The sequence below is a fragment of the Myotis davidii genome, unplaced genomic scaffold, assembly GCF_000327345.1.
Source record: "Myotis davidii unplaced genomic scaffold, ASM32734v1 scaffold699, whole genome shotgun sequence".
In the NCBI taxonomy this organism is placed as follows: domain Eukaryota; kingdom Metazoa; phylum Chordata; class Mammalia; order Chiroptera; family Vespertilionidae; genus Myotis; species Myotis davidii.
The window spans coordinates 2,662,179-2,674,762 of record NW_006291007.1 but is presented as its reverse complement, the minus strand read 5'-3'; the positions used below and the strand labels follow the sequence as shown (position 1 = coordinate 2,674,762).

General features: G+C 55.3%; 1 long non-coding RNA gene across 1 annotated transcript in view; it reads left to right on the top strand.

Annotated features, from left to right (window-relative positions):
- Nucleotides 1-9,101: 9,101 nt before the first annotated feature.
- LOC102754627 overlaps nucleotides 9,102-12,584 on the top strand; it is an 8,012-nt gene continuing 4,529 nt past the window's right edge. The window contains exon 1 of the long non-coding RNA XR_001513893.1: nucleotides 9,102-9,112. This is a non-coding gene — a long non-coding RNA (uncharacterized LOC102754627). The remainder of the gene's footprint in view (nucleotides 9,113-12,584) is intronic.

Genomic DNA, 12,584 nt, shown 5'->3' with positions numbered 1-12,584 from the left:
CTCCTGGGTCCGCGTTGGAGCGGGGTTGGCAAGGCGCGCTAGCTTCGGACTCGGTGCGGCGATTCCTGGGCTCCCTGCGCGCCCCAGGAGCAACGGGAAGGCGCTGGGAAATTTGAGTTGGTCACTGTGTGCGGTTCGTGCCCTCCGGGTGGAGGGAGATCCCCGCGGGGCAGACCAGGAGCGCGGGCGGAGAGGTGGCTCCCTCCTCCCCAACGCGCCAAGCTCATTCGCCCCCCAGGGCCTACCCCGCTGCGCTGCGCATTCCAGGGCGGCAACCTTGAGCTTGGGGATAAGGAGGACCTCCTGATTTCTGGCGTTGCTCCGGGGGAGATGGGACGTGACTCTGAGGTTTAGCCCCTGTAGACCCAGAAGCCCCTGTCCCTTCCTGTCCCCCACCATAATTTTTTTAAAAAAGGTACATCTTTGTGGGTGTGTTCCTAATGGCTAGTCTTTTGTTCCCTGGCATATGCCACATAATGCTGGCCCGCCCTGAGTTCTCTTCCAGGTTTATGCGGAGATTTCTTTCTTAAACCCTCTAGCCCAGCCGTTTTCAACCGGTTGGCACAAGAAAAATTATACCTATTTTTTTTTTTTGGTCAGATCGGCAAACAATATATTTAATGGTGTGCCGCAGAATTTTAGTCATAATGTTACGTGTGCCATGAGACGACAAAAAGGTTGACAGCTGCTACTCTACCCAATAACTTCTCTATCCCCCTTCAAAGAAAGCCCGCAGCCACCCCTGGGACCCCGCGTCTGCTTGGTGGTGGAACTTGTCTTTTGTATTGTCTTTTGGCCGTCAGGGCAGTGGGGGTCTTGGGAACACATAGGGAGCCGTGCAGTGAGGTGACCTGAACGGAACGAGGGCACGTTGACAAAACAGCGCCCCTTGGTTCCCCTTCTTCCTGGCTTTGGAAAACAGGGGGCGTTTCTAGGTGTAGGCAGGAGGGAGAGGGAAAAACCAGCTCAGCCAGGCTGGCTCACCTCTCTCGAAATTGTGCAGAGACCCATCTGGAAGGTTTTTCCACCGTCTCCCCTGACGTCTGTGGGCTAGTGTAGACGACACCTTGCAGGAATCCTTTGACACCTCTGTCCCCATGTTGGTGGCCATGTGGGGCGCTGGACCTGAGGGGTTCGGAGGGGAGCCCTATGGGCTATGGAGCCACTAAAGGAAGCGGGGTTGGGTCTGTGCGCCCAGGAGAGGGCATGGCCCTGGTCTACTCACTGCAGTTGGCCCTGGGTGAGTTTTGTCCTAACGGCTCACATCCGTGGAACGTGCAGGCACCAGGATTATGGGAGAAAAGAATTTCTTTGGCTCGTACTGACGTGTACATGCATCTTGACCAGTTCTCAGTGTTGAGGCAGAATTGTCTACGGGTGGACCCGGGGGAGCGTCAAAGTGGAGGCCTTGCCCTAATTAAGAAAAATGCTGTCTTCGAAGGACTGAATCAGGCTGGGAAAACAAAGTTCTCCCTTTGAACCCCTGCCTCTCCCGGACCCGGGGGATCAGTATCTTAAAGTAAATGAAGTGGAAATCTCCAGCATAACGCACGTGGTCATAAAACACCCGCAGAACGGGGCTGCCGGCTGCCGCAATGAGACAGTGAGACACAGGAGAGCAAGCAGAGGTGGCTGCCCCTGGAGAGGACAGGCCTGGGGACACCAGTCTCTGGGAACAAGGCGCGAGGAGCCTGGCAGCACCCCTGCCTTGGTCCAGGCCACGGGCAGCTTTCCTGCAGGCTGTGCCCCATCCTCTGGGGCTGACCCGGGCTTTAGGGATTTTTAGGGAGTGGCGTGGTGCTTCATTTCGTTGGGGGAAGGGAGCAATGGGGTTTTTCCTTGGGGTTTTTCCTTTGCAAAATGGGATTGAATCAGTTACACAGCGGGCGGGCCTGCCCTCCTGCAGCTGCTGTGTGCGTGGACGTAAGCCATTATATTTAGGAATTGTGTTTTAGTTGAGAGCTTTTTGATTTTGCTGTCCCTTTTGAATTCTCATAGTTTTCCTGGAGCAGATGCCTCTTTCCTCCCCCCACCCCCACCCCGATCCATTCCTCTAAGCTGGGCACCCCTCGGCTCTGTGAAGTCAGACTTGTTTGCCCTGGAGCCAGCTTCAGGAAGCAGCCAGATGCAAGGTGGAAAGCTGGTGGGAGGGAAGGATTTTAACCAGACCCAGGGAGGACTCCTGAAATTCAGCTGGAGGCCAGGTCCTGCCTACTTGCATTCCCTCAACTCTTAAGTAAATTGCAACCTGGTGAATAATTAACCTCACCCTTGTAGCTGTTGTAGCTTTTATTTATTTATTTTTTTAAAGAAAAAAAAATCCCAACCTATGAAAGATTAAAGATCAATTTTTGTCCAGGAGGATTGGCTTGACCTAGGTGGTATTGGGAGAAGCCAACCCTCTCATCTCCACCCACCCCTGTCTTAGCAACCCAGAAATTCTGAGACTTAAAAATCCCGCCAGAGTTTTGTTGGTGGCACTGGGGGGTGGGGAGTGGAGAAGAGGGGGCGCTCTGAGCTGCGTCCCCAGATCTCCCTCAATGCCTCTGTGCCCAAAGCCAAGCTGTCGGAACCCTCTGTGTTGGTCAGGACTTGATTCTGTCCCGCAGTGGGGGTAGTGACAGCTTGGCCCTCATTGCTGCGTGGGGCTGATTTGGCTACCAGGCCAGTGTGCTCCTCTCTGCGCGGGTCGGTAAATATTTGGCCTGCCTCCGTTCTTTTACATAAAAGAATAGCGCTCCTGGTCGGTGACGTATCTATGAAAGAGTTGTCTGAAGCAAGGGATCCGTTTGGGTTCCTTGAAGGGTTTTTCTCGAAGCAGCTCAGGGCGAGGGCCCTGAAGGTGGAGTTTGGGTCCAGATGTGCCGGGCTTGGCGTCCTAACTGCTGTGTGCCAGCTGGGTGGCCTTTGACAAGTACCTTCTCTGTGCCCATTTCTTCCCTGGTGAACGAGGGTTCTGATACCCACCTTGGAAACTTGTGGTGAGGCTTAGGTGAAAAATGTAGGCACAGTGCCTGGCCCCCAACAGTAGACCTTTGACGGGTCGTCCTCATTCCTCTTAGAATCTGCCTGTGCGTACGTGCTGGCTGGGAAGAATGCAGAGTGATTGAGACTCCGGGCTTGTGGGTCTCTCTGGCTTGCTAGCGTGTGGCCCTGGGCAAGTTACCTAACCTACTGGCAACAGCGGCTTTGTAATCATAAGGCTGGGATAATGTCTGGGAAACCCTTCCCCTGCCTGCGTCTCAGGCCTCTTAGTTTTTATTGTCCACCAACCACGGACGGGGACTGGGCTGGGTTGGGGTTCCAACCGTGGGTATGGGAGGGATGGCCTCTCGCTGCCCACTCCCTACCCCAGCCCTGGGAGCAGATGAGTATTGTGAGCCCTCTGTGGTGGTTGAGGCAAGGTCCCTAGGAAAGGTGAACTGCCACAGTTGCTCTTGGCTTGCTCACTCGTTGACCCAGTGGGCAAGCTAAACGCGCTCCAGGGGGACCAGTCAAGCAGGGTACAGAATCGAAGGGATGGAGGGGTGGGGGGAGGAAATGACTTGATGTTCCAAAAACTACTGAAGAGTGATCGTCATGGAAAAAAAAGAAATCAGAATTTCGTTGGACTTCCTTATACTTTTTTTTATGGCTTCCGTGATGCTTTCATTTTGGATTTCAAACGGGAGGTGGTGATAGACCATCATCGTTTCAGGGCTTTGGAGCCTCTAGTCTGGCCCTGGGGAGTGGGCAGGACGCAGAGACGGACACAGAGCAGGTGACTTCTCACCCACTGCGCGGCTCCCTTCCTTCTCCCTTTGGCACAGTGTGGGAATTTTGAAATCGCCCTGTAGCCAGACCCCTCGTGTTTGCTGCCCCGGAGAACTGGGGAGGGAGGTGCTATGTGGAAAGAGCCATTGCCTGATTGCAATCTCAGCTCTGCCAGGCTGGGCGGGGGAGCCCCCTTCTCTGTTCCCTGGGGCATTGGCCTGAATCCAGGGTGCACCCCCGTAGGACCTTCTGCGATTCTGAGCCAGGAGCTGCAGAAGGGCATGCAGGAGGAGGTTGGAACCTGGGGCTGTGGTTGGGAGGAGTGGGAGGGGAGGGGGAAGGATTCGGAGATGTGCAGCTGGGAAATTTGGATCCGTCTGTGAAGACTTTGTGGTTCATTCTCATGGAACTCGCTTCCTCTCGCTGGATTTCTGCCCTGGGGTGTGTGGGGTTCGAGGGAAAACACTGGCTTCTCCTTCTTGGTGACAGGCATAAATCCTGGTCTCCCCGGGCAAACGTTTAAGAAAGAATCCTCTAGCTCCGTGACTGGTGTAAGGTAGGCCTCCCCCCACCGCCCCCTTCTGAAAAAGTAAACTGCCTTGCAGCTTCTACGCCCATGGCACCTGGCCTTAGGGGAGAGCCGGGTGGAAGGCAGAAAATGCCTCCCAGCATCAGGCGGGCGTCAGGGGAAGGGTGTTGCCTTTGCGCTGGGAAACCTGGCGCGCTCGCGGACTCGCCGGGTGACCTCGGGCGGTGATGTGCCTGGCTGAGACTCGGTTTCCCCGTGTGTGATCATCATGCCCACACTGTGGGGCTTTGTGAGGATGCTGTGTGGAATGCTGGCCAGGCCTGTGGTGGCAGGGAGTCGGTGGTAGCTGTTCTCAGGGGACCCCATAGTTCATCCCAGGGCCTGTGGGGCCAGTGAAGCAACCCCAGTGAGGTCAGGGAAGGACAACCTGGGCCTGGCAAGCCTGCCTGCTGGCCTCGCGTCTGGGGAGAAAACATTGGAAGGAAAGCAAGTCTTTGCTGTGTAAGCTGGGGAGTGGGGATTCCTGCCCCTTTAGAGACAGGCCTGGCCCAGACATCGCCTACTTTTCCAGGGGTGGGTTCCTGCAGTCACTGGGGGGGACAGGTTAGTGCGAGAGTCAGGGCAACAGTGTCTTGAATTTCTTCCCACACGAGCTTGCTGTCTTAAGCTTAAGAACATGAAAAAAAAATTTTTTTTAAAAAAGAAAATGTGTTTGCTTTTGGAATTTTGAGGGCGATTAAATAGATACTTGGAAGCAGGACGTTGTATATAAGCAAAATGTTGGTCTCCAACTCACCTGGACTGACCACTGTCTGTCTGGGAAAAGTCAACCATTTGCTCCCAGCTGGTTAGTGTGGAGGGTTCGCCCTCCCCTGGCCGGACTCTCTCTCCCCCTCCCCATGTCTGGTGATAGCAGGCGTTCATTGTCACTCAGGTCTGGGCGCACGCTAACCTTGGCCCGATGGCTGAGTGTTAAACCATCTGGCAAAATATCACATTTCGACAATAGGCCTTTTCTGTATAGATGGGGCAGAGGGGGCAGTGCTGGGGTGCTGGGGAACCCCTTAGGCGTGGACAGGGGCAGGGTCCAGGATCCTGACTTTGAATGTAAGGGGTAGGGATGGATCTGGGGCCTGCTCCTTAAAATAGAAGTCGGCCCCCAAACCAGCACCCCCCATTTCCAGAGCCCGAGTGGGGGAGGAGGCTGCTGCCACCCTGTGAAGACGCTGGCATCCTCCCTGTCGCCCTTTCGGTGGGTTTTGCTGTAATTAAACAAGTCGTGACAAATATCCATTGCCCTTTGGCGGGGGAGCCGTGTGGAGTCCTGCCTCCTTCACTGGGGAGCCATCATTAGGCAACAGAAGAGTTCACGGGCCCTTGATTCAATAAAGACCCTTTTATGATGTTGGTTTTTCCCAGAAAAATAGCACCACTTTGCCCCGTTGACTGCATTTGGATGTGTAATCGTATTAGACCGAGCGGCCCCGGGGACTGAGGCTACGTCGTTAGGGTTTTCACCAAAGCCTGTCCCAGGCTTCAGAGGAAAACAGTGTCCTTGGGAAAAAAACACACAAAAAAACAAGAAACGTTTTGGAGGATTTTCTCTCTTGGCGTTTAAAGGACGTTGTCTTCCATCAGGGTGAGAAGTGACCCAGGATACAAACCAAAAAGTGAAACTGATTCGCGGGCCAGGGTCAGTGTAGCCCTGCCCGGCCCCGTGAGCTCAGGCCGGTGGGTAGCACGCGTGTCGCAGAGGGTGCCTGTCCTCCACCAGGAGCTGGGATTTCCCAGCATGTGTCCTTGTCCCCCGTGGTGGCAGGACTGCAGGTGGCCGTTCGTTGCCTATCCCGGCAGGCAACCCCACCAAAGGCAGTGCTGGAGGCCTCGGCCGCTTCCCCTGGTTGGGAGGGTTCACCTAGTCCCTCCCCACACTCACCAGACACACCTCCCAGGCGTTTGGCATCGGGCGGAATGCAGGTCCCCTCCCCACACAGCCATCCCCTCTTCACTTACCCCCACGAGACACTGTCCGGTCAGGCAGGCGAAAAAATGTTTCCCGATCCCTCCTCAAAACCTTCCCAGGTCCGGGGTTTGGTAGAGATCCTCAGGGGAGTCCAGAACCTCTTTCCCAATCTTGGGGTGTAGAAATCTCAGGCACTGAGGAGATTTCCGGGAGTCATTCATAGGAGTGCTCTATTAAGAAACAGAGGGTGGGACATTTCAGAATGCTAAAGACACGGTGCATTAGAAAGGGGGGAACCCATTTAATTCCGGGGTGTCTGATGGGGGTCGTTCCTGAAATATCTTTTCGGAGATCATCCTTTAGTGCAGAAGAGCTGCATTTTATAGGAGGTGGTTCGTCTATGGATGGTGTGTATTAAGGTAGTTTTTCAGTATGGCTATCTTAAACTTTGAGGTGATTTTTTTAACTTCTATATTTCCCATTACAATTGACATTTGATATATTAGTTTCAGATGAAACCTTTATTGTTGAAAGTATTACATTACATATGTCTCTTCCTCCCGCCCCCCACCCCCGCCAACTTTTTAAAAATTTAAATTCTTTATTGTTGAAAGTATTACATATGTCTCCTTTTCCCCTCGCGCCCTCTCCCAGCCCGCTCCTGCCCCCCCAGCACAGGCCCTCACCCCACTGGGTGTTTTACACTTTTTGGAAGACATGCCATTAAATTATATATATGTATGTACACGTGTGTCTATAAAATATATTTTTTTGTTTTTTTCACCCAAAGGAGTATAATTACCACATATGAAACCAGATTATACAATTGGTACATTTTTCTAATTAGCTGTCAGAAATTTGCAATGAGATAAATTATTTTAGATTTCCAAATGGAACTTTGACCACAAGGAGGCTCTGAGGAAAATTAAGGGTTTTCCGTTTTGGCTACCACCCACTCACCTGCTCCCCCAACACACCGATGTGCCTGCCCATGGGGCAGCAGCAGTGACCAGAATGTCTTTATTGTCCTGGTCCCGAGTAAATGGAGTTGGAAAAATGACTTATGTTGGCTCTTCTCTGCCCCTGACTGGAGCAGGCAGATAGATGACTTGCTACATTTTTTCAGTAAGAATGGTAGTAGCTGTTCTTTGGAGAAGAAATTCTGGGGACGTGAGTTCATCCCGTTGGTATTTTGTGTGCCTGTGTGTGTGTGTGTGTGTGTGTGTGTTTTGGGGGGGAGGGGGGGTGGCTGTCTGCAGGGGTGGGGATGTCCAGCCGGGACCAAGGAACAGAGTCCAGACCCGGCGTTCACACTTGTAACTGCAGGACTGACCCACAGTCCTTCCTCCGAAACTCTGAACTCCAAGAAACTATGAAAACCAAAGGTCATTTGGAAACGAATTTTGTGGGGAAACCTGACCCGGACTGACTTGAGACTCCGCGCAGTATAGTCTGTATTTATCTCGGCGAGTGTGAATATCCATGGGTTTCGCTGCAGACAGGAATGCATTTGATTATGGGTGCGTGTTGTATAATGTGTGGTGTGTGTACCACACTGCTTTCTAAAACCTGGAAGATTCTGGAAGGTTAGGGGTGACAGAGAGCAGCCCTGTTGCAGGAGCATCGACGTAATGAAGACGGCAGCAGCTCTGTGCCAGAGCTGGGGGCAGACCTGCAGCTGGCCGGGGCTTTGCTCCTGCCGCTGTGGGAGCAGCCTGTGGCTGAATGAGGGGCCAGCTGAGCGGTGGCCCTGGGAGCCCTGCCCCCACCAGGCCTTGAACTCCGTCTCACTCATCTCAGTGCCCACCGCATGCTAGGTGAATGCTGTACGGGTCAGACAGGGGGTCAGCAAACAGGATTCGTTAAGGGCCAAACTTTAAATAGTTTAGGCTTTGAGGCCCGCGGGATCTCTGTTGCAACTCGTCTGCTCTGCTGTTGTGGCGTGAAAGCAGCCATAGATAATACATCAATGAGTACCCGTGTGTTTTAATAAAACTTTATAAAAACGGGCGGAGGGCCTGGTTTGGGTCCACAGTTTGCTGACTCCTTGGGAGAAGGGTAAATGTGTCCTTAACAATAGACTCTTTTCTTCCCCATATGTCAGTCCTGCTGTCTGCATGCCTGTCTGCCTCCCCCGGCCCCCTCAGTGGAGGTAGATGTTGCAGCCTGAGCGCTCCCCCCGGGCTCAGGCTCCTGGACAGTCTGGAAATGTGGGCCAGGGAAGGCGCTGGCCTCGGCAGCGGGGGTGTGCGTTCGTGTGGACAGATGCATTCGGGCGCCGATCCAGCCTTGCTGAGGGGCACTCAGACCCCCACCCACGGATGACTTTTGGGGGCTGAGCCAACCCCCAGGAATACTGGCCGCCAGCACCCGGCCAGCAGGGCTAGAGAGTGAGGGTTTAAGGTGTTCTTAGCCAAAGAATTTCTGGTGGAGAGATTGTTTATTGTAAATTCAGGGGCTCTGATGGATGAGATTCAGGTCTCCAGGCTTTGTTCACCCCTGGTCTGATTGGCAGCGAGTCCAAGAAAGCTTTCCGCTTCAGCCGAGCCCTCTAGCTCCCACCTCCATGGTGGGCTGGCCTAGGGCGGGACCCTGCAGACCCCTGGCCCCTAGGCTGAGTGCTGGGAGTGCCAGCATCCCTCTGCCCAGCCCCGCCCAGCTCTCTGTGCCAGGGACGTTGGCCCCTAACTGGAAGCGGACCTGGCTCTTCAGGCCCTGGGGCCAGACCCTCACAGCCAGCCCCAGCCGCAGGCCTTGTATGTGCCCAGCGGCTTCTCTGTCGGAGGGATTCCCCAAGTTATGCTGGGACTACTGCCCTCTGCCCGACCACCTCCCTCCCTCCCCAGGCAGGGTGGGAATGGCTCATAGTTTCCTTTCTAGAGCAAGTTCCCAATAAGGGTGGTATCTGACCTGTGTTCCGAGTGGAGCCTGCTCACTCTGCAGCTGCCCCTGGAAATCCCAAGAGCTTTTCGGCCCCCAGCGGAAGGGGGCAGCTCCTTGCTCATCGATGTGCCTGGCAGAAGCCGGGCAGAGCTAAGGGCTCAGGGAAGACCCGAGGAGCTGGACTGCGGACTGGTGTGTTGGTGATGGGTTAACTCTGTCAGAGCCAAGCCCAGGTGGGTCCCCTTTATCCGCTCAGCACGACATGGGGACGGGAGAGCCTCTGACCATAGCCTGGGACAGCCTCCTGACCTCACCTTGTTACTGAGCACCTAGGCCAGACCCTGCCTGTACCACGGCCATACGGTGGCCCGGAGCAGTGGTTCTCAAACTCGGGTGTCTCTGAGGACCGCTTGAGGAACCTGTTAGGACTGCAGCCTCCCTAGCCCCCAGCCAACCCCGGGCTCCAGAATCGGCATTGTTAATAAGTGTGTGTGATACAGGTGGTCCCAGGACCATGCTGCCTGCGGGCTGATAGGGAAAGCAGTGTGATGATGGGGGTGGGGTGGGGGGCGGAAGGGGCCCAGAAAAGCACCCAGAAGAGGTGAGTAAATCTTAAAGAACAAAGCAGGCGATGGTCATGATAGCTTACCCAATCAAATGCTTCGTACCAGGCACGCTCTCAGCCTCTGATGGGAATGGACTCATTTAATCCTCCAACAACCCCACTGATCGCAGAAAGGACCAGACTGAAGCCCAGAGGGGTGGGGCAGCTTGCCCAGGGTTCTGTGGCTGGTACGTGGTGAACCGGGTCTCACCCTCTGACTCCATCCCACTGCGTCGGGGCCAGGGCACCAGCTCACACAGAGGCTGTGCAGACCCAGGGCTATGGAGTAGGCAAAGCATGACGGGGTGTTGCTGCTGAATGGCTCAGATCCTAGTGTGTGTGGACAGCTTGGGGTTTGCTGGTGGCGTGTATCGCCGTGACCTTGGTTAGGGCAGGAACCTTTGGGTGAGGTGACAGTTGCCGTGATGTCGTTTTGAGAGGGCTGAGGCCGTGGCTGGGGTTCCCAGCGTGTTTCCTTGCAGTCTGAACACGACAGGACCTGGGATGTGAAGTGAAGGTGCAGGGCAGAGCTCAGGGAGCAGCCAGGGGGAAGAATTCTCCATGGCCAGAGCCCTGCCCAGTCCTTGGGTCTGATGGGGAAGGGGAAGATGCTGGGAGAGGGAATCTGCTCTCATTAAGGAGCCCGCTAAGAGCTTTGAATCCTTCTTTCCTTTAATTCTCACATCCCCCTGCAACCTGGGCTGATCTAGTCCTACTTACAGGGGTGAAGGCAGAGAGAAGGCTGATAAGCAGATAGAGGCCAGGTCTGTCCTTTGGGGATTGTGCTTTTCACTATAGTGGGGTCAGCCATGTTCTGAGTGGCCTCGGGTCCTGCCACACAGCTGGACCGATGAGCAGGCCCCAAGGGTATGGAGCCAGTGTGGTTGGGGAGGCTCCTGGTGGTCAGCTGGGCAGTTTCCAGCCCAACCCGGGCTCTGGGTAGATGGCCTGGCTTCAGGGGACCTGTTACCTGAGTGGTTGTGTTCCTTGTGGTGGAGTTCAGAGGCGTCAGTGTCCTGGGGTCTGTGGACTGGCCTCCTGTCGGGGGCCCTGATGCTGGGAATTGAGCTTCCACTGCCCGGAGGACCTGGGGACAGAGGGGAGCACGGCTTAGAGGAGGACCCTAGATCAGGCGTGGATTCCGGAAGCCCCTTCAGCCTCTCGTAAGCAGCACAGTCGGTCACAGCCCCTTCCCTGTCTTGTTGGCCACTCTGACCATCCCCTCACCGTACCCCAGTGTCTTCCAGCCTGCGCCTCCCAGCTCATTGATTTGAACCTGGAAACCGTGGGGACACACGGAAGTCTTGGCTCAGCATAGGCTGTTTTGGTGGAGGAGGGGGAATGTCTGACTCCCGGCTCCGGCCCCTGGGAAGCTGTTGCCTTCTGCAGAGGGAGGGCTGTGCTGTTTCCCAGTTTTGCAGCCTCTTGCCTCTCACCGGGGACAGAGGGTCTGTGACTGTAAGCTTTTCAGGAACAGTGGATGTGACAGAGCTGAAATGCTCTCACTTCCTCTTATGCTTTTTCTTTGAAATGGGAGAGACAGTAGAGGCCTCCTGGACCCATTTTACAGACAGGGAAACTGAGGCCGCAGCTGCTGGAGGGAAGCTGAGCCAGGGCCGGTCCCTCTCAGAATCTTGTGTCTTTAAGCTCTTGTTTGAAGAGGGTTTAGGAAGAGGAGCGCCTGGTGTCTGGCTGGGGTTGGTCTCCGGGGCACGTCCCAGGGTTCTCTCCTACCTGAACCAGGCCTGGCGCCTGCGGAAGTTAACGCCGGCTCTTCTGGTTGTGCGTCAGCGTCAGGCCTGGGACTGTCACTTAGGAGGTGGGTCTCTGCAGGGGAAGACGGGGCCTGACAACCCTTCTCCTGGTCGCCCCGCATCCTCTGGTTCTTGGGCTGCCCTGTCCACTTGCAAGTCCGCCAAGACTCTAGGCCACGGCTGCCTGTGGGCAGAAGGCACCGGGTTCTGACTTGTCTGGGTGGAGTGAAGACTAGTCCTTCCTGGGCGTGCCCTGGGGCAGTGAGGCCAGCCACTGGCCAGACCAAGCATTGGGGAAAATTGTGCCACTGTGGAGACCCGCGGCCCCCTGCCCAGCAGAGTGCCCCCTGCGCGGTGGGAGGTGGGCCAGGGTCAAGTGAGGGGACACCGTCTTCACGCACCTGCCAGCCGGTCGACTGCGGACTCACCTGGAGTTGTCAAGGACAGCAAGAAAAATAAGGGACTTTCAGGGGCAGCTGTGTTTTCTGACTCAAGTCATAATGCCCCTAAAAATCCTTATTGCTCTTGCAGTGGGCATCGGGCAGTGGCTGGCAACCCACCCCTCACCTACCTGGCCGCTGAGGGATGGGAAGGGCTTCCAGGGGTCCCATTGAGACTTGCTGATTGTTAAAACGCATTCGTTGGGCCGATGCATTGCCTTGCATGTGTTTTGACCATTGTTCGGTGTGGGATTGGGCATCCAGCTATTCCTGCATGGACTGGAGTCTCCTGGGTTTGTGCGGGTGAAGGTTCAGAAGGGCCCAGCTGCACGTGCAGGGCGCGAGAAAGGGCGGCCTTGGGGCCAGGTAGGTCGAGGGCCACAGTGTTGGGCTGGCCGAGTGCCCCCTGGGCAGGAACTGGCACTGTGTCTTAACACAGAAAGAGCCTCAGTTCCCTTCCTCAGACCCCGTGAGCTGGCCAGTTTGCAAACACGCCTGCAGGGGGTTCAAGCCTCCCCTCCCCTCTCCCCTCAGGTGACCCTGGAGCTTGCTGGGTGTTTTCTCTCCCTATTTCACTTCCTGAATCTCCTCCATTCTCAGTAGGTGCCCCCAACCCCACCTCTTCTGTCCCCACCCCACAGATATTTCGGTTAAGCCG